At 36.1% G+C, this 24,347-nt stretch overlaps 1 protein-coding gene across 1 annotated transcript in view; it reads left to right on the forward strand.

Moving 5' to 3' along the window:
• The first annotated feature begins 5,973 nt into the window (after positions 1-5,973).
• Positions 5,974-24,347, forward strand: part of LOC126819468 (cAMP-dependent protein kinase catalytic subunit beta) — a 161,324-nt gene continuing 142,950 nt past the window's right edge. Inside the window, exon 1 of the mRNA XM_050547501.2 lies at positions 5,974-6,324. The gene's annotated coding sequence lies outside the window, so the exon portion shown is untranslated. The remainder of the gene's footprint in view (positions 6,325-24,347) is intronic.

Raw genomic sequence — 24,347 nt, forward strand, 5'->3', positions numbered from 1 at the left:
GACGTGGGCTCGCTAATCTGGAGGCCCCGTGTTCGATTCCAGCGTTCGCCTAGGACGTTCATCGTGATTTACCGGCGTGGTTCCACCTTGTCAGTGATGTAGGACAGAGGGACTGACAAGGGACAAGGTATAGTTGTTCGGATGAGACGAAAACCGAGGTCCCGTGTACACATTGGCGTGCACAGTATTAAACCCCATTTCATTTCATTTTACAAATAAGTCCCTGGAATCAACTTCGCTGAATAGTTTGACTTATCGCCTCACCCATTTACTTATTAGTTGTTTACGCACATTGTATTCTTTTTTCAAGTAATCAATTTTTTTCTGGTATACATAAGTAGTATGGTTGAAGAAGTCAAAGGTATAAAGAGGTATATTTATTGTTTATATTGATTGATCATGATTTATATTACAAAGCATCAAGTATAAAACATAACGTCAAGTGGTTGCTAAAAATAACAACTTATAAGGACAACAACCTTTATTCATATACACTTTATTTTCATTGACTGACATTTATTACCTCAAATTTATTATCAAAAATGACGATTTACTTTACTGTAATAGACAGTAATTTCATGAGAAGAAATGCAAGGCCCGTGTCATAAAATAAGTACCACGTATGCAATGTCGTAAAATACATTTTAAACAAAGAAGGCTTGTTTATAAATATTTATAATAAAAATATTAAATAATAGATTTCTCGGGCTATCATTGAAACATTTCACATATGAAATTTGATATATTTGATTCGTACTGTTAAAGCCAAGCATGCGTGATATTTGAAGAGTTAATCAAACATTAATCTTCACTTTCGAGTTTTTATCTGGAACGAAACTGACAAGAATTAAGATTAATCCTAGTTCCACGAAAACGTATTTACACTCTATTCTCGGGTTGGATTGTAATTTCGAGTATCGGTTGCCCAAGAATAACAAAAGATTTCCTAACACTAAAAATCCATTATTGTTCCATTATATTTGTTACTCTTATTAATAAATCATAATGGAGACATAATATACTAGATCATGTTTTGTTTACACGAATTTTTAATACACAACATGATATGAAATAAAATGAAATGGGGTGTAACATCCTACTTTTCTGCGCTGACCTACTCTAATTTTGAATACCAACTGTGAAGGGTTCTTTTACGTGAATGCTAATGGGGGCTGGCAAATAACATCGGCTAGTCTTTCGGATGGGACAAAAATCGATTTTCCGTGTACACGTCGGATTGCCCTTAAAAGAACAATTGGTTGTTGGAATTAGACAAAGCGTTGGAAGTAGTTACTCCATACCACACTCCCTGTCTTCATTAGCTCGGTTGGTGCATGTGCGTCAACAACATTTCATTTGATTTTATTGCAAGTCACCCTTTTATGCTTTGTTTACACGAATTTTTCATACAGCATAGATAGGATAAAACTTAGCTATGTGGATTTGAATAAATAGTTGTGAAGTGATACTAGATGTTCTGTAGACAGTAATGATACCCAGAGATCTGTAGAACACCCATTATTAATGTAGTAATTTATCTGGAGCAAGCAAACAAACTAATCCTATACATTAGTGATGGATATAATATTTATAACTGCCAAATGTAATTAGGTTCTCAAGTTGTAACATAATAAAACTGGGGCAATCGATCGGTAGAAATATAGTTCAATGTGTTGGCGCTTGTTATCATGTTTTGTGGATCTGTCACCATCACCATGTGTAGTAATATGTAAGTATGTTATCGAATCAATATAGTCATATACACCGATCTGTAGGATATTATCTCCCCTCGCTAATTTTGAATGCGTTTCAAAAGCTATCTTTCTGGTAATATCTTAAAATTTGTGAACGCGATACCGGGCATAGTTCAGGGTAGATTTTTTTTCAAACTCGGGATGCGCAAATTTCCCTTGCTAGATTTGAAGGAAAATGTGCATAGTCGTGAGGAAAATTCTCCCATGTGGACCAAAAAGAAATACCTTTGGTAACAGCTAAGCTTGCATTTCACCATCTGAAAATTGACCGTCAGCCAACAAGATATACCGGATACCGAGATTTTCTTGCGTGGGCCCCCCTTGTCAGTTGTGGTGGATGGGGGACTTGGCACGAAATAGCGTCTGGTCAAAAAAAAAACAACAACAACAAAAAACTCCACAAATTTCCCGTTTACACGTTTTTGTGCTCATAAAAGAACCATTGGCAGTTGGAATTCGAACTTATTTTGCTTAATGATTCACCCAGATCTGATTTGCTGTTCAAGCAAAATGTCCCACACAACACAACAATGTATGGAATATGCCTGTCTATATTAGCCAGTTAGGTGCATTCCAATTTTTAATAACCTATTTCTCAAAAATAGACTAAACTGACTGACAAAACAGTAAATATGTTGCACAAAATTCGCTATGTAGGCAAAGGGGCAATAACCGACGTGACCATTATTTGACAGTAAATTTACAATTTGCTGTAATATTAATATTTCAAATGACATTTCTGTTAATATACAGCTCATATTTTGTAAACTGACATATGGTTGTATGTCTACATTGCGTTTTATATAATATCTTATATGTGCCCTGTATTCATATGAACCATGTGATCTGACAAATCCGACACTAATTTTTTACTATACTTATAACTGTAAATATACATATAATTTTAATACTTATTCAGTAAAGAGCCTAACTCTCTGGCCAGAATTTGATCCAATTTTTAAATCATTACGAATGTGCCATACATTATAAATAAACAGCTATCATTATTTAATTAATTCTCCAGCAATAATAGATATGTATTACCGATTCATACGTAGTCTACACGTTGTCAGTTAGAAATGATTCCAGACAGTGTCACACGATCTAAATCAATACTAATTATTGTTTTAACTCGAGAAATTTATGGGGTTCTCTTATTTTTAGAGGTTTTAAGTTTTACCAGATGTTAAAATCTTTTTATACGTCAAAAGTTGGTGGTACATGAGACGTTTATATGTGTTTTACGTACACACTTTGTGATATTCAATGACACCTATGACGTCAAAAGAAATAAAAAGTACCGCAGAACACAAAAGTAATACAATTGTAATGTTTTAAAGACAATTGTTGTTGACAAAACGGTTGCAGTTTGTATGTGTATAGTTATGTTAGTATAGTTGTGTAGACGTTTAACATGATTGGTGTTGACATTCACGATGTAATAATTTACTGTTTCGTGACATTTTCTTTGTAAATTAAAGGTTGCTTCACCTTACCGTGCTATAAGAATTACAATATTGTTCTCGGCGTGGAGGCGTATTGAAATAAATGAATGCCTGACATTTGGAAATTTAAACCCCTCGTTTAAATTTTTTAAAAATATGGGATGTGCATGTGACCTATATTATTAAAGCCTATTTGTCCACAAAATCCCGAGAGCACATTGACGTTGGTTCGCTAATATTGAGGTCCACTGTTCGATCCCTGTGCTAACCGAGATTTTGCAGCGTGGTTCCCTCTTGTCACTGGTTTAGGACGGAGGGCCTGGCTAGGGACAACGTAAAGTCGTTGGATGGGACTAGCAACCGAGGTCCCATGTACACATTGGTGTGCACGCAGAAGAACCCTAGACAACGGAACTTCTAAATAAGAGTAGGTCGTAGGGCAAAATTTCCTTCATTTTACACTGCATGGCGTGTGCCCGTCTTCATTTGCCTAGTCGGTACCGAAAAGTAGGACGGTAAACCCGATTTCATTTCATTTCCACTTATCTAACTACCCCCTCTCCTACAAACACGATATGTGGCGAGAAACTCTGGGAAGAGGAAGAATCGATTTCAGACATGAACCAGTCCGTCTGCTTGACCAATCTGAACTCATAAAAACCCCATGAAATAAAATTAAACCATATGCTAGTCCCGAAATGACCTAGTTTGTGTCGAGTGGACGTTAAACCCCATCTCTCTCTCTCTCTCTCTCTCTCTCTCTCCCTCATAATATTATGTATGTATACTTATAAGAACAACGTTTATAAGTCATTCAATCCCCATCATACGAGTCAAATAATCTTTTAAGATCATTTATCACGGGGACCATATTTAAGAGGGTGGGATGATTTTCTAAGTTGAGCAGTTTCTAGATCAGCGCCGTTGTAAAATGAAATGACATAAAATGGAGTTTAACGTCCTACCACTCTGCTACGGGTGGGTGAATGAAGACGGAAGTGCTTCAATAAATCGGGTAAACATTTTCACGAAATCGAAATACGTAAATCAATTAAAATAGCAAATTCAACAAAAATATTAAAAATGTCAATTTGAGACTTTATCTGCTGTCAACCTTTTCTGTCCGCCCATCTGTCCGCCCACAATTGATGTAAATACTCTTCACATCGAAGTCTTTCTTGATTTTTTCGCCACCCATCATTGTTGGAACATTATTATCTTGTATCAGAACGGGGACTGATTAACAGTTACTTGTAAGAACAACAAAGGCCGAGTAAATTTATAATTTTGGTGCTATTAGATTTACTTCCAGAGATGGTTTGGTGGTAGAGGCATGCCCCGGAGAAAATAGTGTCATTTTACCTTAACTTGGAGCAGTTTCATAAGGCGTGGTTTGGGTAAGGGATGAGAACAGAGATCACAAAGAACACTGTTTATGTGTAGACCCAACGGTTACCTCTCCCCCAGATTCTTAAACCTACTCTACAATCTCACCAACAATCACTGTCCTAACCTTCTTTACATCTCAGCGACCTTGATAAATATTGAGCTGGCCTTAACAAATAGATTTAACCCATTTTGTGAGGTAGGGAGGGGGAAATCGGGTGTGTGTGGGGAGGGGGGGGTCCATTTTTGATACATCATAGTCTGAACACACTGTTGTAAAGTGGCGTTCTGGGTCTAGTTCCTACTGCGAATTAGAGGTGTACCCGAGCTATTTTGTAACGAACTTATACGCCAGTCAACAAATTTCAGCACACGCAGGGTGTTAGTAACCCATATGCATGGCGTGGACGCGAAAGAACCCCTTCAGGGGTAAATACAAAGAAATTATCGGGGGATGGGGGCGGTTCCCTTATCCTGTGTGACTGACCGCGGGGTATGTATGGGCTTCTTCCCCAGAAAATTTTGAAAGTTTAATGTCGATTCCCTTGCATCTGAGGCCATTTCTGAATGATACCTATTCTTTTAAATGTATAGGCTCTCTCCTGGGTCTAGCCTTTATAGGCTCCGCATGAGTACGAACCCCCACACTCCTGGACACGCACCTGCCCTTACAGTTAGAATTCAATGACGAGTGGGCGGAGACGCCACTGTCGAGGCAACGTTCCTCTCATAGCACAGTGCATAGGGTATGCTGATCTTAATTGCAGAAAAGTAGGACCTTAAACGCCATTTCAAGGGGGTTGGATGGCTGAATGGTTAGCGTGCGCGCGCTGTATCATAAAGTCTGTCATTGAGTCGACTGGTGTGGTTTCGAATCCCCGGTTGTACGTGACAAGGAGTAGGGTCGCCTGTCCAACCTCGTGGGTTTTCTCCGGGTCCTCCGGTTTCCTCCCACTGCTAAAGACCCCTATGCGCAAGCGAAATATTGAAATAAAATTGAACCAGGTGTTAGTCCCGAAATGACCTAGTTTGTGTCGAGTGGACGTTAAACCCCATCTCTCTCTCTCTCTCTCTCTAAACGCCATTTCATAATTTCATATTTTTTAACCTCTAAAGGCGTTGGTACCTAATCGGTACAAGTGTTCTCGTCGAATTAATTGAATATTCATGTAATTAAAAAACAATAAACACCTACATGACTAACAAAACATTCGTAACATAGATATATATGGGTATATTAAATGTCTTCTCTCATCCATTTCTGGCTGTCGTTTGCCTGCAGGCCATCAGTTACTGTGAACAAATCCCCCTTCAAAACATTCAGCATGACTGCTTTAAGATAGAGAAGCTAGTTAATACTCGTTTCAGTTTCTGCTCGCTAGCTGTACGCGGCAGTCGTCCAGTTTTAATTGCCGAGTTAAATGAAAATAGCGTTCGATTGTTTTCATCAGTGGAACCACCAGACTTTCTACTAGATTTAACTCGATTCTCTCCCCAATCTACCCGCTTGATTTATAGTTGTGATAAGCGAACAATTTGCCCGGTCCTGTTCTTGGTGTAGTTGATCGAAGCCAGCAAAAGTGTAACACAGCCGAACTATATAACCTGACTGTGTGAATGAATGAATGAACTAATTTTATATACTAGGATTATATTAGCCGATTCTTGAATATCATTGTGGACATTTTTCTGTCTGTGGATTTTGGAATTGTGGAATTGAGATATACCTGGAATTCAAGGTATGTTTCATTACTAATAATAATATTATTTCAATATTAACTCATCTATAATCTTTAGACATGCACTAACCATAACATTGCTGGGTCATTGAATATCATTTGATCAACAAAGCATTACTAAGCCTAATACCACCTCACGGGAAAGCATTAATGCTACAAGGTACTTAATATAATAAATAAAGTACTTAGGTCATTAATTTCGCTAGGTTTTTGTTGAAACACGTTTATGAGTTCAGAGCACAGATATATGACTGATTAGTGATTATTGTATTTTGATGGGATTTTAATCGAAGGCGAAAGATTTTAACCTGGTTTGTTTCTGATATTATGCTCGTCTTCGAAAAACAATAATTCTAAATCAGACCGCAGGATTACTGTCGCCTGATTCTGAATTTTAAGTGTATTATTAATAAGTTAGACTTAGCTAATTTGATAGAGCTCTACTTAAAAACATTTAAATGTTACAGCTTTTATACATGTAGTGTAATTATTCAAAAATGTTTCTCTTCGTGACAATTGAATTCAGAGTCTGTAAATAGACAGAATCAATTTTATAACTTAAATAAATATAACGGTAAACGTCGTAACAAAAGAAAGTATAGATTTTATAAAGTCTGTAATTGATCGATATGATTAGTAAGTAATGTTATTGATTATTACAATAATTACTTATTGTCATAAGATTATAAATACATACTCCATTAGTCTATTTTTTGTGTGGGAGCCGCTGTGGCTCAGTGAGTAAGACGTTGGATCGCTAACTTGGAGATCCCGTGTTCGATCCCGGCACTGGCCGAGAAAGCTCATCGGGATTTCCCGGCGTGATTCCCATAGAGTCAGTGGTGCAGGGCAGGGGGTCTGGCAAGGGACGGCGTATAATCGTTCGGATAGGACGAAAAACCGAGGTCCTGTGTACACATTAGCGTGCACGTAAAAGATCCCTGACAGATGAAATTCGATATAAGAGTAGGTCGTTGCGCCTTTTCTTTTGTGTGTGCTTGTTTTCATTTATTTGTAGCATTTTGAAACATTAGCACCACTTTAAAATATACTTGATATTTACGAAATCAACGGCAGCTTGGCGTCAATTTCAAATACATACTTGAATCGTTACCGATTCCAAAGCTCTATACATAATTCAATAACAAATTACATAATCGATTGTAAAATTTGTATTTCATTTTATAAGGACAGAATGCATCAAATTAGGTATAGAAACGATTCCAGATGTTTCACGAATATTGATAACCTGTTTGAACAGGAAGTAATTTGATAATTGTATTTCTAAATTATAACAAGGAATATTTTTATCGATTAAGTAACAAACTCCGATAATGTTTTCAATGGTTATATTGACCCCAAGCAAGTTTCTCGGTGGCTAAGAGGTCTATGCACGCTAAGTAATAAAGAGATATATTAGCTGTAAACCGTGGCGTACCCAAGGTTTGTACAGCCCGGGATGACCCTAGCGTTAGCCGCACTCCACCCCAGCGTAAGACATATTTAAACTGTAAACAAATATATAAAATAACATCAGGTATCTCATATCCTTTAACTATCCAGGCAGAAAAAAACAACCTTTTTCTTCAAGACAGCAGACCAAAAAGGCCAACGTAGACCACCCATTGCCCGACTCCCGTGTAGGGTACAGATTGTAGCTATTTACACTATCACATATTCCTCTCTGGACAAATCAACATGATATGCAGTGTCTGTGTCTTGGAGGATGCATTTTCCACCAACGTTTCTATTAATACTAAATGATTAAAGATGCATTATGCCTATTGCAGGACTTTCATTATATAAATTTTAAATTAGACATTTTTTTAACATGACAAGACCATAATCATCTCTGTTAGTCATCGGATGGCTCTGATTTTAAGTAGATTAGAACGGTTTGCCATTAAGTGATGGAGAAGCGAGGCTGAGTCTCTAATAACCAGTATCGTGATTCCGATAATAAACAATCAATGTACACATCTTGTTAAAACTACAAATAGTGATACTTTCGCCCAGAATCAACTAATTTGAATGAAATTTTCAATATATTCATTTTGCATTATTTTTTTTTGAACTATTATACCAAGAAAGACCAGTTCTGTATCTAAATCTTACATCGTTAAGTCACGTTCGATTACATTGTAATGTTATATATTATTATTATCATGCAAGAAGGAAGATGTTGGCTTTAATTCAACTGTTCTGCTCCGAATGGGAGATGGGCATACGCCATACAGTGTGCTACGAGGAAAATATCGAATTCCAACTACCAAGGGATCTTTTACGTGTACGCCAATATGTACATGGGACATCGGTTTTTCGTCCCAATCGAACGGCAATACGTTGTTGCTTGCCTGTCCCCCTGTCCTGCATCACTGACAAGGGGAAACCACGGTGGAATATTCCGATGATCTTTCTCGGCCAACACCGGGATCGAACCGGCGACCTCCAGGCTAGCGAGCCAGAGTCTTACTCACTTAACCACCGTGGCTCTCCCAGACTGTTTCGTTTGCGCGCAGAAAACTATCTAAGAGATGGTCGCTAAAAACGTCGAGATATTCTGATGATGAGATCCCTAATCTAGGAGAACACCAGATAACCCAGGGGTAGGCAGACGACCTTATCGCGTACAAGCCTGAGAATAAAACCACGATACTTGAATTGATGACATCTTATGATCTAAAGCGTATGCGTTAGACCACCAAGCCACACCACTACCCCCCCCCCCCCGCCCCCACCCCAACCTCAACACACACACATACACCACCAGTCGCTCCTACTCATTATATATAGAACAAATTTGAGTAATTTTACGTTTCTTTCCTCTTACCCATTACAGAACATGTTACAAATTTGAGTAATTTTAGGTTCGCTCCCTCCTACGTATATTATAGAACGTGTTACAAATTTGAGTAATTTTAGGTGCTCTCCTTCCTACTCATTGAGCAATTCTAGGGTCTTTGGCTGTGACTTTTAGTACTCTTGATAAAATAGGTTGAAATTGGTGGTCTATTTAAAATGTTGTTAAGTATTTTGTGTCACCTGTAAATTAACCGATTAACATCGGGCTGTTTATTTTACACTCTTTAATAATTGCTTACGATGAAATGCGATTCGATAACATACGAGGGTGACAAAAAAATTAGATATAATCAATGAACCTGAACGATATTGATTAACAGATTAGTTTAAAGAGAATATTGTCCTTGGCAGGTAAATGTCCGAGGAAAAAATCGAACATACATGTCCATTCCAACCAATTACGATTAAAGTATATCATACACGAATCCATATTTATACATCAAGAAAACAGAAGTTATTAGAAGTATTTTTCTTTTTTAGAAATCTGTTAAAGGCACACAAAGACAGATCGTTCGAATAATCATGTCTTGGAGGTCTAAAATGTGTACTATTTTAATGTAAAGAATGTTATTTTGTAATTAAGCACACGTGAGAATAAACAAATCCATCATGAGTAATGGGCTATCTTGTACAAATATCAGAATTATAATTACTATATATTTATATAGAACATAATTATACAAATGGTAGTATGAAATCAATGAAAATCAATGTAAACTTTAAATGGTCATATTATAATAGTAAGCGCTGGAGAACCACACCACACATAAACAAACAGAAACCCAAAAGACAATCCAGCGGAAAGACATATAACATTGTAATCTACAAACAAATTAGAATTGATCAATTTGATTACCAAAACAAAATATGCTAAATCCTGATAAATCGTTTGTGCGATACATAATTTTAATTTACGAATTCCGCCGTCTTAATGTTTTTGTTGAATAATGACATCAGCTGTATATTGCCATATTTAGCAGTTGGTTTCTAAATGTCTATATAGTCTTGACCTTTCTAAAAGCAAAATACTGAGATTAATATTTAAAATTGATTGATTGTAACTTGATTGCATAAATATTATTTGGTAAAAATTTTGCGAATTCCCGATTACTTCTTAATAATCAGACAATGTTAATTATTTTGTAATTTACACACACATAGTATTAATAGATAATACCAATGTCTCTTCCTATTTCTTCCATGGGAGCATGTGGCTTTTTGCGTTTTTGTTTTATCATACAAAAATAAAAAAAACCCTGTGATTATTTTCCTAGTAGATTAACCTTTCTCTTATCTTACGGTAATCTGGTGATAATCACTATGCACTTAAACAGTCCTGGATAAAACCTTTATATCGCAAATAATATGTAACACAAATTGCAAGATATGCTAATTTCCCGGGTAACTGAGAACTAGTATGTTGTTTTGCAGAAAGAGCAAACATAGGAACAATAGTCACCAACATAGTCATCTGCCGAGTTACTAAATGCAAAGGTACCAAAAAATAGTTATTACCCCAGACAACTCACAAGTGGTAGATATTGCAAATTGACCATCTTATTGTAATATGATATGTATACCCGATAATCGGACTATACGACCCGTCATCAAAATAAGTTTGTATGTACGGATTGCCATATCTACTAAAATGTATAATTATCTTATACCAAAGTTTGTAATTTTGTCGAGTGTATTATACCATAATATTTTTGGGAACCTATCTACGAAGATAGACAACAGGGTCTTGCTGTAGTCGCCGAACGCAAGTTCTATTGACACCTCATGCATTCAAAACATCCACTGTTTTGAATCTTGAAATCGTGTTCTACGATTAGCCAGGGGTTAATGCCTGCTTCCACCTAGGGTTATATCACAGACAATCATGTTACAGCTGTCTACGATTTGTATCATATTAATAAACTATTCGGCGTCAGGTGGATAGGCTATTAAAGTCTTTAAAGAAATGAAATAAAAATCTGCGCATATATTGATTGAGAACCAGCGAATACCCATTAGAGCATTGTGAACAAATGTTACCACGGGTTTATGAGCTTTAAATATCTACTGAAATACACCTGTATTAATACATGAGGTTAATGTCTTAAAGTTGCAATTTCATATTTTTACGTTATATTTTAAAAATTTATTAAAATAAAGCCTTAAAATAGATTGTATCTATAAACAGTCCTACCCTGTTAAAGAATAATCCTATTAATCCTATAATTCACTATTGCCAGTTGAGAAATTGGCAATAATATCATTTTCCTCTTCAAATTCAAACGTTTGAGGATAGCTACTCCATGGTGGAGAATAGAAAACAAGGGAGGTAATTGGGAGATAATTATGTTATTATTTCCGGTGTAAATGAGTTTTAACTGTGAGAATGACACCTATGATCGTATAATAGCGAGTTGACAACGTATTGAGCAAAAGACATAGAAATAATTATGTTTTGACTTTCTCTTAGAAAATATGAAATTGTAACTTTAACATAATAATAAAACAGTTTTCTTTTAAAATACTGAAAGTGACGGTCACACAGCATATTTGTTACAAATAAAACTGGCCAGCTTTCATGTATCGACGGTGTTGTCCCATCACGCTATATTTGTGCAAGGACAGGACATGTCTACAGGCCGCATGTAGTCGTATCAAATAATTTTTACATTTTTGCGTCTAAATTTAAACCCATTTTTACCAATTCAAAATAGCATTATCTGTTCCGTAAATATTATGGTATGGTGTACCCAGTGGCAGAGCTATTGGTGCTTGCAGGGACCACGAAAAACACAACATACACATACAGTGTCGCCACCTCGCACCATTCCTTATAAATGCTAGGTTCCCACAGTCAGAAAATGCAGTGCCAATCTCCCCACTATTGGGTGTTTCCGTAACATTTTATACTGTTGTATAAGAATAATACATATACCGGTAGCTCAAACTGTCCATCTTTTTGCACGCGAATTATCATTTCGGAACATCGAATGTCTTCCTACAATACCGTGAATTAAAAAGCAAATTTTAAAATCATAATGCATTCGTGGTCGTTTTTGACGAATTAGATTCTCATATTTGACACATACATTTATTTTTTGCAATTATAAGGGTTTCATTGGTGATGACGAGAGCTTTCAGGAGTTTGTAACGTCCGTACAAAAATGAGAAATTATATCGAACTATTTGCATAATGGCACCTTAAACTTTTAAAGAAATTACATTGTCTGGTCAATAAAGTTTAGTAAGAAGTATGTGACCCATGTCTGACTCGGTTAGTTTCTTAAACAGAGCTTCGGATATCGTATTCATTCAGAACTGGATAAAACACATAGACAACCCTTCAGTGCCAGGTGTTTCCTCTGAGATTGGGTATCATTCGGGAAGCCTCGTTTATTTTTATCGTTATAATAATCTTTATATACTCATGTCCAGACGCTATAGTAGAGCCTGAATTCTACTGATTGAGTTGGTAACAAAGTCGTTACAGGAAACTTGTTTACGTCATTTTTATATAAAAGCCATTGTTTAAGTAATGATATTTTACATATGTGATAACCCACGTTTCTATGTTTAGAATTAGAAATGGCACCCTACAGCTGCGAACATAAATATTTTTCGGAAGTAAATTATTGTGAAGATTTAGGTGATAAGTGGAGTGGCTTTATGTAGAACGTACATGGCTAATCTTAAAGCAGTATTATCCTTAACGATTCTGGTGTTTCAAATCTGTATATAGAACGTACATGACTAATCTTAAAGCAGTATAATCCTAAAAGATTCTGGTATTTAAAATTGTTCAAAATAGTCTTTGGCACAAAATGTATTTCGTTTTGATCTTGAGTGACATGGTCTGAGTAAACATTATCATGGCATCACCAAATACTTTATTATTTACAAAAGCATACTGTCCATTTTTAGCTATGTCAACTACTCAAGAAAAGAAAGAATACGCATACTCTGCCTAGTGCTAATATTTCAGCTAATAGACGCAACATGTGGTATTCATATCAAAATGGTAATTTAAAGTTATATTCAACACAAATTTTCCTATTTATGCCCCATTGACATAATATTATATATTTTTGAAATTTTTTATACAGGAGATCCGGTTTCATGGTAAATATAGTATTTTTATGACATGCAGATGTGACATATATTTAGTATTTATGTAGACCTATATATGTAATCCATTTTACTAAAACTAATACGTCATTGTGTTACATTTAATCAGTACAGTAAATATTTAAAGGTACATTACCACGGACGTGTTTATTGGTAGATAAAGACCGAGAATATTAAGCCTATAACCCACCACTCTCGAACCACGGAAGAGGGCTAAAACTAAACTAATAATGATGTGTATATGAACTTCCCAATTACATAAGTAGTATTATCAGGTGTTCTATATAAAGAGCAAGCATGCTGTGTCTTGTGCACGACGCCCGTTAATACTTATATCAAGAAACCAAGCTACCTGGCAAACTGAAATGTGTATAAGGGTTGTAAACTTCATGATGAATGACATGTGATTTAAGGACTTACTTAGGTCCTAGTGAGAGTGAGGTATATGGTAATTTGTATTTCTGTTGATACGTGGGTGTTTGATCGGGGCGGGGGTGGGGTGCCTACTCATCTTTGAATTGCTGTAACATTCCGGTTGTGATAATCCGTTGTAATTTGTCAAATATATCTATTAAATACTTACAGCAATGAGAATACGTCAATGTGAAAAGTTGAAACCGCGCAAAAATACTCTGTAATGTAGTCGATGGATGATGATACTACAAGCTATTGTCGTAGTTAAGATTGTCTGGGCTGTTACTGGCAACTTACATCAGTTACAGCCAATTAACCGCAATTTTCATCTCACTACATATAAACTTGATCATTTATATTTCCAGACTAAAACCATTTTAATTAAGACCAAGTCAGAACAACCTTTACTCACTACAATTGAAATGAACAAAGTGAACTGGCTTAAATTGTTTCTTGCTTGTAGGCGGAATAGACGCCATTTTGAGACTAAATGGTGTTTATTATTTCTTCTCGGCGTTTTTGGTCTTGCAAAGACGTGGGACTCATCACATAACCACGGTAGTGAAATGAAATGAAATGGGGTTTAACGCCCCGCTGTTATCCCCCGACTGGGCTAATGGAAACAGGCATAGGCCATACCGTGGGCTATGGGGGACATTTTGCCCGGAAAGCGGCGCTATGGCCTAATCTTATTTCGAATTCCAACTGCCAAGGGCTCTTTTGTCAGGCCCTCTGTCCTGCACCACTGACAAGGGGAACCCAGGTGAACTTTCTCGGCCAGCATATCGAACACGGGACCTCTAGGTAAGCAACGTCTTACACACTTAGCCACCGCGTTTTCCGATATTGCATACACTTTACAGATGGAATCATTTGTAGGTACCAAAGACTTGAAATGGACAAAACTAGTAACTATAATACTGTCTCCACCACTTGAATTACAAATCGTAATTCAACATGTGTTCTGTATTCTGTACCGAAACTACTGCCCATTCGTCATTCTAAAATATCACTTAATTACCACACCCACTGCAAATGTGACCTCTCTAAAAATGAGGTAACATTGAGCAATGTATATATATATATATACAATATTTGATCAAAAAAACCATCGCCTGTCAAGAAGTAGAACTGTCACGTGGAGTCTATGTTTCCAAAAGCCCACTTCAATAACTGAGATCGTTTGTTTAGGCGTTGTTGGAGACTATTGACACAATTGTGTTAATTTTGTATAAATTAACCATTGCGTTTTGTGTATCGCTCATAAGAAATTGGTGTGTCTCCGACGTGAATTTAATGGGTATGGTGCGCACTGAGTATGTCATGAACAAGATATCTGCTTGTAGGGAACAAATTCTCTTTGATGTAGACTAGCCTTTATTCTGTTTTAATATAAGGTTTCCTTGTTAAATTTCTGAACCAATGTTTTGTTCTGTAGGTAATTAGGTGGGACATATTTTAATTTATTTATTATTTTATTATCACGTTTATAATCGTGACATTTACTGACATTTAGTTAGCTATTTAAATGTACAATAGCTAGAGCGTGTTGCGTAGTTTTATTACTATATTAAAATCTTAATAATTAATCAGAGTTATCTATTCGAGACGACGCCATTTTCTTCTTGACATAATTTAATGACGTCTAAAGCTATGTAGTCTCTCTCATCCAGAAAAATATTATATGAATATTCGTCTGGATGCGTTGTCAACATTTGAGAATAATAGGTCATTGTCTAGATTATCCGGTCTTTCACATTATCATAAACAAAGTCTAAGGGAGGTAACTAGTCCTAAAACAAGATGACGCCCATGAAATTCATTTGCTTGCATTGCCAGTTCAATATCCACCACCCTTAACTTTTTTTATTGTAAAATTTCTCTTTTCATAGGCCATATCAATGTTGTTGTTTTTTTAAAAATTAGATTTGTTTATTATAAAGCAAGAATTGTGGTATTTATTGCGGAAAGGGGCGCAACTCTTATTTGACTTGGCGAAAATTACTGGATAATCAACCACATACAAAAAAAAACCCCTCCTGGTTACGCATGGGCAAAGGAAGGTTTCGTCAGATATTGACAACGGTCCCAGACCCTCCGTATGTTGAAAACTAGGAGGTTCTGGGTGACCGAGACTAAATGCTAGTTTCCCCACTAACACGATTTGTGCTACGATTGAAATCGTGCTTTTAATCGTAGAGTAATCGTGGTGATACTATCAGGTCTTATCATATATTGAGGTCAGTCGTAGCAATCGTGTTAATCGTACCGAAACGTATCCGAACGTATGTGCAGACCATTGACTCAACATGGACAACCTATCGTAACGCATCGCACGACGGTGGGAACCTAGCATAAACAAGAGTGATATCAGTATTTGAGAAATAGCTTTTACACCTCGCTTCATAAGATGCTGCTTCCTTTTAGTTTTGACGTTCCTACCTCTGGTTGCGACGCTGCTGCTTCTGGATTGTGACGCTGCTTCTGGGCGTGTGACTCTGTTGGCTACCACTTTTCATTTGAAGAATTCATATAGCTATCTATACTTTGTGGTCCTTTGTTGTTGACTGTACCAACATACCCGCAAGCGAATTATTGAAATAAAATTGAACAATATGTTAGTTCGTGTCGAATCAACGTTTAAACCCCATTTCTCTCTCCCATTCACCTGATAGAATATGGGTTATGTTGTCAATCAAATCGTCCGCTGGATTTTCTCTATCAGCTATTGTTAATTTAACCATCGATATATAATTCCATACCTGTATATTGATTTGGTTAATTTATCCATCGATATATAATTCTATACCTGTATATTGATTTGCTTAATTCATCCATCGATATATAATTCTATACTTGTATATTGATTTGTGTTGATACTTGAAATAGAAGCAACCTCACCTGCTGTCATATGAGACAACAGATGGCTATATTTATGGTGACTATTCTTTTATATAAGATGTAATGACCTTTTTATTGTTAGTGTCGACTGAGGTATTTTAAACTACTTATTAAATAATTTATAACTTTAACCATTAATGTCACTTATAGGGACTCATGAAAATAAATTATTATGTGTACAAACAGTTGTTATGTGATCATATGAATTTGACCTTCCAAAACATGTTTAAAAATGTTTGTTAGTTTTGTTCTATTTAATGTATACAGTTTATCTAACAGTAAACGAGATATCCAATAACAAGTAGTTCAGGTTAATTTTCACAGTAGGTGGCAACGTAAATATAAACAGGGGGAGAGAGAAATGGGGTTTAACGTCCACTCGAAACAAACTAGGTCATTTCGGGACTAACATATGGTTTAATTTTATTTCAATAATTCGCTTGCGCGTAGGGGTCTTTAGCAGTGGGAGGAAACCGGAGAACCCGGAGAAAACCCACGAGGTTGGACAGGCAACCCTACTCCTTGTCACGTACAACCGGGGATTCGAAACCACGCCCGTTGACTCAATGACAGGCTTTATGATACAGCACGCACGTGCTAACCATTCGACCATCCAACCCCACTAAACATAAACAATGCAAGAGCTATAGGCCTAACTGTTCATTGGCCTTAAAAATATTATTTCGTTTATAATATCATAAACTAAAGTATCCCTAGATCACAAAGTAATCTTTCAAAGTGAAATGAAATGGGGTTTAACGTCCGACTGAGCTAATACGCCATATAGTGTGCTATGGGGGAAATTTTGCCCCGACAGCGTCGCGCTATGACCTACTCTAATATCGAATTCCACCTGCCAAGGGATCTTTTACGTGCATAACCAATGTACACAGGGCCTCGGTTTTCGTCCCACCCGATCGACTAGATAGCTGTTCTTGTCAGGTCCTCCGCCCTACACCACTGATAAGGGGAAACCACGTCGCAGAACCCCGATGAACATTCTCGGCCAATGCTGGGATCAAACACGCGACCTCCAGACTAGCGAGCCAGCGTCTTACCCACTTAGCCACCCTTCCAAAGCAGCAATTAGTTTCAATGGCATATAGTAATTGAACTGGAGTAATTGAACTGGACATGCACAATTCTATGGAATGTAATTACTGTTTATTTCTCTAGTGAGGCTCTATTTAATGATGCATTAAAGGAGCTAAGTCTCTAATATTCTGGACCTAGAAATTGACACAAATAGGTCGCAACGCATATAATAACGTAATATGAATGTAAATGAACTGATTTACATTCAATCGTTTCCGTTCTTACGCTAATTTCAAAATAGTTATGTTTGGCAAAATACGTCAGAAGTCTCAATCGAATGGCAACATCTAGCGTCTGGTTATTTCAGTCTACACCGATAGAATTTATCGTGCATGCTCTCCAGAAAAGAATACGAATCACCGTTTGACATGACTTGTGGGATACGTCTAGTCTCGTTTTTCGAGTCCTTGTTACAAATGGCACTGAAAGGCATTATGGTACACGATTCGTGTACCAATAGTAAAATGTTTATTTCGTCTTACATGTTGGATATCAGAAGCCCATCTTTTCCCGGTAAGATCACAACATCAATGTTGATTTAAATTGACAAATAATTTGTGTTTTCAATGTCGAATACTTTGGATAATATTGAGTTAGAGACTTAGCTACTTTAATTAGGAGTTAAATTTGCCTTTTGCAGGTCTTTCTTTCGGCTTCAAATTTTATATAAATTATTAATTACACATTTATTCCCATAATTAACTCTTTAGACCAAAGTGGACGATGACATATGAAATTAAGTCATGGTTTTTTTTCCTGGAATGTGCACTGCCATCCACTTTTGTCTTATAAACAATATGGATGCAACAGTACCAGCTAGATAGCTTTGTGGACTCCTTAAAAGAGAAGTTGCATAAATCCACGTAGATTTTTTTATTCCAATCTTATATTATTCTCCAGATTTACACTAGACCTCGTAGTTGACCCGGTGTAGCACGGGTATAGCCATGAACCGGAAAGAGCAGAACTCCGAAACCGGAAGTGGTAGTCCATCGCCACCAGGCCTTTTACTCCCCGGTCCGAGCTACCTCTATACACCAAATTTCAACCTCGGGACAGCCCTATTGTAGCCGCCAACCCTGAACAGACAGACAAATAAACAAACGACATTCTCAAATATTAGTATAGAAGATAAGTACCATGTCCGAATCTGTCCTGGATAATATCTGAACACGTTGCATCTATTAACGATTCCTCCTAGTTAAGGCAACCATGGGGGGCTTTGTTATTTACAGGAATGAGAGTTCCAAACAAACCTCAGAACTGTAAGTGAAATGATAATCTAAAGGTTGATATAGATGTCTTATGGTGCTTATTAAAAGCTTATTCCGCCCGGCTTTGTTTGTGTAACAAAGCGACTGTATTATTGACCGTCTTCATATAACTCTGGACATAAAAGCATATTATATTAGGACGGCATGGCGTTTCATTAATACTGAGTGGCATTGACGTGATAAAAGTAATGCTCTTTATCAATATAACCACGTTATGTTTAATAGCCTCATAATGTCTTTTTCCTATTAGAACAAGCTCATCAACTATGATAACGGTAAATTCATACCCAGTAAAGACTTAAGATTCTGGATTATAGCATTATCAAAAAGGAAATGCATGTAAGATACATTTTTTTTAAAAAAGCGAACGACCGGGATATATATAACACTTATGATATTTTATTACTTTAAATCTATGTTATAAAACACATTGTTGCACAACGCTTAGTCTGTTTATGGGTTTTAAAATAATAACACAAAGAACACTATTTATCACTCTTTTTCAAACAGTTAACACGTGTCGATTACCAATTATTCCCTAATGGTTCTCCACTATATTTTACATAATAAAATTTATATTTGTTTGTTATCAAATATGTATTAAAAACTATTCTTTCTTTCGGTTATTATTCGTTAAGTCTAACCCTAGGTCAACCATAATAAAACTTATGTTTTTATCAAATATGTATACTGAAGTATTCTTTCCATAGTGCAGTTATACTTTCTTTAAAGAGGCCTTCACGAGTAAATACTGTGTGATTTGATCATATATTTCGACCTAAACATATTCACACTTATTTATGTATGAAATCCCTCTCAAAACATTTTAACCTATTTGAAAACCCCCCACCCTTCCATGCCGCTAGATTCAAGTTTTATCATCCTAGTTTATCATATGACTTGATTGAAGGAGAATCCAGTTTTAGTTTGTATTTGTCGTTAGTCGCTGTCCATTTACGATAAATATCGAAGCCTAAGTAATTGGTTTGAGCATATTTTATTACCATAAAGTATTTGATAAATATTACATAAAGTTACAAAAACATCCTTTCCTTCAAAAGTACATGAAATTATTCAAGATAAAAAAAAGTTGCAAAATAAAGAAGAGAATGGATACGGTGCTGAGGAATAAATCCCAAGATGGACAAAAATGATCATAAGATAAATATCTGAGAATTATTCCAATGAGTGCAAGAATCTTGAAATTTTAACCCTATTTATTTTCAACTTGTCTTACATGGCAATAATTACATGGCAAGATTGCAAGAACTGTTGTTGCGATGTTATTTCAAGCTTAAAGGAATATTTCCAAATAATAACATAGGATATGGCCACTCTAAATCAACTGGCGAATGTTCATTTACATTTCACAAAAATCTATGGTATTATTGTTATTGGAAGTACACCTTTAAAGTGTTGACCAAAATCAAGTTTTAAACAATTTTACTTTTTATTTCGAATATAAGGAAAAGTGATAATTAAACAACATTATAAAATCTTTTTGTATCTTTAAGATATTTATGTATGTTTTGAATGAATCGATTATTTTTAGAATTGCTAAGTTGTGTCACCCCATAATAATGTATACTAATATTAATGTTAATATAATTTGGCGTATTGTTCACGAAATCGCGTGGAGTTGTGTCATGTAATTTGGACTGTGCAGGAAATAATGCTGTGTATTTTCAATGGTATGACCGCATTGGCAATTTTGATTTTGAACCAAGTTAACACAGTATAGATCTGGGGTCTGTTTCACGAAATGTTAACTAAGATAAAATTCAAATTTTAGTAATTTGATTGGATAATATTAGACTGATTTTAGTGCTTAGCCAATCAAAATTGAAGTATCTACTAAAATTTGGATTTTATCTTTAGTTAAAATTTCGTGAAACAGGGCCCAGATTTCAGTGTACTGCAGTTATTGCGTAGTTTTGTATGGCTTATCACATATTTACGTTGTCCTGTGCATAAGAATTCCGAAATAGTTTTTGTGTTGAGTTTAGGTTTGATATTGCGTTTGAAAATTGACTTATTTCCCGATGTTTTAGTTGTAGTGTTCAGATGATTTTAGTCTTTGATGGTAGAGAGGAAGAAGGCTTTTTTGAATGTTATGGTTCTAGCGAATGGTGGTTTTAGGTTTTGAGTGTTTCTTAGTGTGTATGTCGTATTTGGGGGTTTATAATTATTTACGATTTTAGATAAGTACGTGTTATTGTGAATTTCGTATAGAGAATTGCGTTTCCTTTGATGTCTCTTTTCAAACAAGCTTCCCGACCATGTTTCTAGCTATAACGATTGTTTGCTTGCATATTTCATTAAGTGGGTAACGATGTGGGCAGCTTCTAATTGTATTTTTTCTAGTTTGGGGCAATCGGAGTCATTACACCAATCCCAACTTTGGCAAGAGTATTCTAGGTTAGGTCTTATGCATGTTTTATTGATTATGTCCAGTGAGTTTTTATTTAGAGTATATTTCAATTTTTGTAGAATACCAAGTTGTTTGGATACCGAAGAACATTGCATCGATTTGTGTTGACGACCTGAAGTCACTTAATAGTGTAACACCGAGGTGTCACCAAGTTTTAAGTTTGGTAGATGTGTATGGATATTAAATGAAAATAAAAGAACATTTGTTTTCCTAGGGTTAGAATCAATTAACCATTAAGTAATTTCCTGAATTATAATCAAAACATTTTAATTTGAAGAAAACTACCACATGCCAATATATTTTATCAGCCTTGTTTATCGTGTTACTTGATTGAGGGAGAATGCATTTTTAGAATGTTGAGTAAATTTTTAACTTGACTCTAAGAATATTTTGTGAAACCGGGGCGAAGATTATCCCTTGCCAACTTCTTTTCCCGCCGTTTAATTATTTGAATGTTCTCACAAACTTTAGCCAATAGATCAACACACACGAATTGCTGCTTACGTCACTCGAGGAGAACAGCCGACTTTCAGGGATACCCTCATATTTTTGTCTTGTGTGCACCCTATGTTTTTTTTCAGGGAATCCAGTATTTAACTAGTAAGATTGGGTGTCTACTTTCCATATAAATACCTTTGTGGGAATGTATCTTTAGGTTGAACGTGAAATGAAATGAAATGGGGTTTAACGTCATACTGTTCTGCTCCTAACCTGGGCTAATGAAGACGGGAGGTTGAACGTCTTTCAGTTATGTGATGTAGGAACTAAAACGTGCCCTTCCTGTACTAACTATATTTCGGAATCACAGTAATCAGTGAAATGGAATATCAAATGCTCTTAAACTGATTATATCCAATAATTTCAAAATACCAGCTTCAAGTTGTTGTTAACCTTTCAATTTATATTGGATCTTTCTGGTAACAGAACAGATCCCTTTCGCTTGGCATCAATAGAAACTTGTTAAATCATGTTTATTTAAAGGTGATGTACGGTTCTGGTGCTCAGTTTTATAATTATGTAATATGGATAAAATGGAGTTTATGATAAGGTGCAGCCTACAGCCATACATACAAGCTGCTTGTATATAACGATAAAACCTGCTATTACAAACTACCGGTTAATCAAAATACGCAATTTCCGTGGAGCATTTGACGTGTTTAGTGATCTGGTTTCTCTCTTCTAGTGATTACAGCTAGTCAATCATTGAGGTCGTCTGAGTCCTCATTGACTTATTGGGTCACTGCACTGGCCCGACTGGCAACACGGGGATTTGGACAATGGCGGGGGCAGTGGCTTATTGAATCACTGACTTACATTCACTCTGACAGGAGTGGACTTGGGATATGGTCACTACCGGTTAAAAATTGCCAATGGACTGGATACAAATAATGCCGAAAAACAATAAATGAATAATGGGCAGACCTGGTAGTTATGGATTCCCGGAATGGTTCTAAGACCCAATCCTCTAATGCATTCCTGATTTATCTGGCACCGAATAGTTTGAAATGAATCTGGCCAGTCCAATTCTCACCTCTCAAATGACAAACTTTTTATACGTCCACATACGCCTATTGATATTTTCAACGCAATTCCGATAATTTGAACAGCTAAACTCGTCATATTAAACATTTTGGTATACCAAACGGTAGTATAGGCAAAACGAGAAGCCAAACAAATTCTAATGATTTCTGATAATTATTTAATGGGCTGAAACTCTAAATCAGATTTTAGTGTGTTCGAAATGTTTTCATTACCGACAAAAGAAAAAAATATGAGACAAGCCTAGTTGCTCGTACAAGTTAGCTTCTGTGGGTGTATCTTTGGAACTTTATCACACTCTTGATACATGCGATGGATAGTTTTTTAAAACCCGGATGCTTAAAACACTCTTTAGATAAAGTGTTATTATATCACCAAAAAACCTCGTAATATTTAAGTAGAAATTTATATTATTTCTATTACTCTTGATATATGTAAATTTAAATTGACCCGAGCGCTCCAACCTCGTGGGTTTTCTCCGGGTCCTCCGGTTTCCTCCCACAGCTAAAGACCCCTATGCGCAAGCGAATTATTGAAATAAAATTAAACCATATGTTAGTCCAAAAATGACCTAGTTTGTGTCGAGTGGACGTTTAACCCCATTTCTCTCTCTCTCTTTGACCCGAGCGCTTGGGTCAAGTATCGATTTAATTGGCTTTTATATGCTGATTAATTTTAATTGGTGGCCCGTCTTCATTATCCTCGTTGGTGCAGAAAAGTAGGGCATTACAATCATTTCACTACAATATAAAAAGCCAGTGTCGAGATATAACTGATCGACCAAATTTATAGGCTTATCCCCTTTAACACCTTACATAACGGCTTATCCCATTCGTACCAAATTTATAGGCTTATCCCATTTAACAACTTACACAACAGTTTATCCCATGCGTACATATATCACTTTTAACTTATAGAAAATAATGCTTCCTGATATATCGAGCAGAGGATGCTTCTATCAATTTCATTAAAAGTATTATGGAAAGATTTTGCCCTGCACGGAATAAACGAAGCCAAACTAGACAAATAATGACAAAACTATCGGAAGCTAAAGGCTAAGTTCTCAACCCTAATGAGTTTATTTGTCAGACATATCAATAACAGTATGCATTATCAAGCCAAAGTTTCGTAAACCTTCTACTGATCGGACTTTCTGTCACAAACATTAAGGACGGTGTGTACTTGATTGGCGAATCGGATTACTCTCATACCTTTGTCAGCTAATTGACTACTTGAAAGTGTGAAAGAGTGACTGTAGAAGAACTCGACGGTTGTTGATGAAGAACCAATTTTCTTTATGCATTAGGCACAACCAATTTAACTTTTAGCCCTTTAGGGCTTGATAAATAAATAGCCACATGAGTTTTCGTGAACAACGTTTTGTT

The sequence above is a fragment of the Patella vulgata genome, chromosome 4 (genome assembly GCF_932274485.2).
Source record: "Patella vulgata chromosome 4, xgPatVulg1.2, whole genome shotgun sequence".
In the NCBI taxonomy this organism is placed as follows: domain Eukaryota; kingdom Metazoa; phylum Mollusca; class Gastropoda; family Patellidae; genus Patella; species Patella vulgata.